Source organism: Amia ocellicauda, unplaced genomic scaffold (genome assembly GCF_036373705.1).
Source record: "Amia ocellicauda isolate fAmiCal2 unplaced genomic scaffold, fAmiCal2.hap1 HAP1_SCAFFOLD_26, whole genome shotgun sequence".
NCBI classification, from domain to species: domain Eukaryota; kingdom Metazoa; phylum Chordata; class Actinopteri; order Amiiformes; family Amiidae; genus Amia; species Amia ocellicauda.
The window spans coordinates 979,327-983,937 of record NW_027102823.1 but is presented as its reverse complement, the minus strand read 5'-3'; the positions used below and the strand labels follow the sequence as shown (position 1 = coordinate 983,937).

Below are 4,611 nucleotides of genomic sequence, written 5' to 3'. Positions count from 1 at the left end.
CACCACCTACCATGTTATAAGAGTATGTTAGAAGTACAACACATTAATAACTTAAACATTCATTTCAAATATACTGTGATTGTATATATCAAATAGCATGTAAAGACTTTAATGTTTTTTTTTTTTTAAATAAACATTGTTACCAGTCATAATGATCTGCGCTTCATGGACAGGCCATCCACCTTTTGGAGGTTTGTTCGTGTCTCTCCACTCTGCTCTGAAGTTTCGAGTCGTCTCTTCGTCATCATCAGCAATGCTGAATAAATCAAAATTGCGAAAGCAAGCAGTGGGAATCACGCTGTAAGAGTCTTTGTCGACCCCGCTTTCCCACTTCACCAACGTGTGCATCACCGCCATACTACCTTCACCTTCTCGTCCGTTTTTTCTGCGCGTTTTTCCCCCGACAAGTCACGGCACAAAAAACAGTCCCGCTCTGCATTCTGCTACTTGGTGTTCTTAATAACACCGGCAGGGTGTAATCGCATAGACCACTCGAGTATAAAGTACTACATATCCCATCTGTTACAGTTTTTTTTCTTCTTCTGAAACTGCAAGCGCACTACATAAAGTTTGGCAAATGAAGAAATTTGGATGATGAGTTTACAATCTTATAAACAGTATTTAAGTAAACCTAGATATGCAATTCCAAAAAGAACAGCATCGAGATGGAGAAACAGGATACAAAAATAATAATACAATGTTTATACTTTTTGTATTTTAATTACAGTATGTAATTATTGCCTTTTGATTTACATTTACAGAAAAAGAACGGCGGCAAACGTGGACTACCCAACAAGAAGCAACAAAGTTACTAAAATATCAGATTCTCAGGTAAGCTTCATGCAGCCATACATGTATAATTATAAAATCAATCCAAAAAATAGACCTTGTTTACCCTACAACTGATTTGAGTGTTAATTCTATTTAAGATATAAAAAAATATTTTGTTTTCTGAACTAATAATCTGTGAACATTCTATTATCTCTATAATTTTAATTAATACATTTATTTTATTATTGGTGGAACATTATATTTTTCAGCTCAGATGATTTCACGTACCATCAATTTTTCTGTTAATAAATGTGCAAAAACAAATCAGATGGATAGGCCCCTACATATGAACATTAAGTTAAAGGCCTAGAGTGAGTGTTCTTCACTTCCAGTCATGGCGGGCCACAATCCAGCTCTTTGTAACTCATCAACAACCAAAGACCTGGGAAAAGGGTTAAATGGCTTCAGTTAAGCCAATTAGGTAATTAAGAGCTCAACTGGAAAAAAAACAGCAGGCATAGGGGTACTTTAGGACCACAGTCACTGATATAACCTACAATGTTGTTGTAATGAAAATCAGCAGACAGTGGGCCTCCTCCAGGACTAAGGTTGAGAAGCACTGGTCTTGAAGACCACAATAACAATCGACCTCAAGGGCTAGGGATATTCGAGGTGATGCTAAACCAGTCCTGAATGTTTAAATATAATGTTATTTTCTTGTAGTGTGCCGTTGCTGTTAATGCAACCAGTTATATTGAGCCATCAAATACAGAAGCTGACGAAAGACATCAACATGTAAATTTAGTTGTAAATTTAAAGTGTGTGTGAAAAGTATTTTGTATATGGAGATTAACCCATAGTTTCACAGATAAATTGTGGACCAGTGATATTCAGGATCTTCAAAACAAGTCCTGAATGCTCAAACTTAACACTTCTTTTTTTAGAGTGTCGTTGCTGTCAATCCAGCCAGTGATGTGGAGCCATCAGATACAGAAGCTGATGAAAAACAACATGTAAATTTCCTAAATTAATATGGTGCATCAAAATACTTATTTAGCACTTTCAACTGTTTCTTTGTGATTCCTAAAATTACTTTACAGGCTGGGGCTGGGGGAAGACACTGCGCCCGCCTGGAGAAGCCTGTACAAGCCCCCCTCAATAAGAGAGCTGGCAATCTGCAGTGGAGGGTGTTACACACCATTATTGCTGTCAATTCTTTTATTACTGTTCTTAACCCTGCTGTGTCCGACGCCTGCCCATTCTGTGCTCAGAGAGAGACCGTGTTTCACTGTTTCAGCACTTGTTCTCGGTTGTCACCCATTTTTAGTCTTTTAACTCGTCTTTTTACTGATCTTAACCTGATTTTTAACACAAAGGTTTTTATTTTAGGGGCGCGATACACCAGAAGGACCAAACATGTGGACCAGCTGGTAAACTTCTTGCTGGGCCAGGCTAAAATGGCCGTCTATAAGACTAGGAAGAACAGAGTGTGTGGGGAGGGCAGTGAGGATGCAGTGAGAGTGTTTGCCATGCTGGTCAAGTGCAGAGTCAGACTAGAGTTTAACTATTACAGGCTGATGAATGATTTGGAGAGTTTTGAACAGGTCTGGTGTATTAATGATGCCCTTTGTGAATTGTATGACGGGGAGTTGGTTTTTATTATGTAATTCATTTATAGGGTTTAGTATTTGATGGTTGTTTTGTTGTGTGTATTGGGTTGCTTTCTTTAAAAGTGTACAGATCAGTGGCGGAGTTAATGCTTGTTGGGGGGAGACAAACAAAGGGGAACACTATTTTTTATTTATTTATTTATTTTCTTTTGTATGAATTATTGCGTGTTGCAAACAGGCAATGAAGTCTGATAAAAGTCAAAAAGTCTCTCTCTCTCTCACACACACACACACAGCCAGCAAGACACACAGAGCCAGCCAGCTCAGCGATGACATCACAAACATCTCTCTCAGGTGACTCCTATGACATCACAGAGCACGTACATTCCGTTGCTTGCCGTCTGTCAACCACTCAGTCACTGCCAGCCAGACTGGCTGGCTGACTGGATGGTGGGGCTGCTTGCTGCTGCTGCGTACCTTAGCAAGCTTATTTGCTTGACCGGCCTTCCTCCTCCGCCCACATGCCCACCTATGTCCGATCTGCTGTTCACCTGGATCACAGCTCCGCCCCAACAAGGCAGAGCCTCCCAAGAATGGTACAAACTCACCCACGATCCCCTCCACGGAAAGCTATAGCAAAAGGCAAAAGCATTATACGTAATGAAGAGGAACCCGAGTCCAAGACGCATCCGACCAGCCATACATATTTGTGTGTATTAAAGATCACATTTTATTACATTTAGATTTTCTGTACTTTATTACATCTTTTTGTGATTTTTAAATGTATTGTTTCTTTTCCTTATATATGTATGTATGTATGTATGTGTGTGTGTGTCTGTGTGAAAGTGTATGTGTTTGTGTGTCTCTGTGTGAAAGTGAGTGTGTGTGTGTCTGTCTCTGTGTTTGTGTGTCTGTCTCTGTGTGAAAGTGAGTGTGTGTGCGTGTGTCTGTCTGTGAAAGTGTGTGTGTGTGTGTGTGGGTGTGACAGTGTGTATGAGTGTCTGTCTGTCATGTAACTCGCACATCTGTGAGGGCACCATTTTTGCAGAAAGAGATGTACACATTTTGGAGCAACATATGCTGCCATCCAGACATCGTCTTTTCCAGGGACGTCCCTGCATTTTTCAGCAGGATAACGCCAAACCACATTCTGCCCAGATTTCAAGCGCATGGTTGCATAGGCAGAGAGTGCGGGTGCTAGCATGGCCTGCCTGCAGTCCTGACCTGTCTCCGAATTGAGAATGTGTGGCGCACTATGAAGTGCAAATTAAGACAACGAAGGCCCTGTGCAGTTGCGCAGCTGAGGAAATGCATAATGGATGAATGGGGGGAAATCCCACTTGCTAAACTTAACCAAGTGGTGTCTTCAGTGCCCAAGTGCTTAATAAGTGTTATTAAAAGAAAAGGTGATGTTACATAGTGGTAAACAGTCGACTGTCCCAACTTTCTTGGTTTCTTTTCACTGCTAATGAGATGCTGTAGAGTGAGTTAGTTATATTGCTTTCAGGAGCTCTAATCGTATTGATGAGTTCATGCAGCATTTGTAATTGAATTTCAAAAAGAAATCCTTGCTGTCTGGCCTGTGTGTATGAGATGTACTCTGTCAATCTTTGGCTAACAACTGAAACATTGGTAGAACAGAAATGGCAACATAAAAAAGAAAAGTACATTTTAAAAGAGCACATTAAATAGGATGAATATACAGTTTTTTACAATCACTTTGTCACTAATTTCAGAACCTTGATGTCATTTTTCAAAACTCTAGACACAAAACTCAAAACGGTCATCACTTGTAACACAGGCTGTCCAATGTTCAAAACATTGCATTGTGCATTCATATCTTTAAAGAAACCTTGCACTTGCAGACTTGTTGGTTCAAATAATTCATTTATCATGAAATACCATAGTAACATTTATTTAGATCACCCACACAGAAGATACCGATAGTTTCACTGTGTAGTTGTTCGTACAATCATTAAATATTGTAGTACAAAATATGTGATACATGTTTCATTATGGTAAAATACATAAATACATCACTGTAAAAGGACTAGTAGAGAGAATACTACAGACACAGTGGAATCATTGAACAAAATCTGAAATGTATTGATGCAATACAATCAAATCACACCATAGGTTTCTTTGAATCCATGCAACAATAATTAGCTACAAAAACGAACAAAACTACAGTAAAATGTCAACTGCAGTGTTCCTCACCTGGCTTAGTGTA

At 39.4% G+C, this 4,611-nt stretch overlaps 1 non-coding gene across 1 annotated transcript; it reads right to left on the bottom strand.

Moving 5' to 3' along the window:
• Positions 1-2,946: 2,946 nt before the first annotated feature.
• On the bottom strand, positions 2,947-3,061 carry LOC136726883 (U5 spliceosomal RNA). The gene has a single exon (XR_010808263.1). It is a non-coding gene; the product is annotated as a U5 spliceosomal RNA (small nuclear RNA).
• Positions 3,062-4,611: the final 1,550 nt, after the last annotated feature.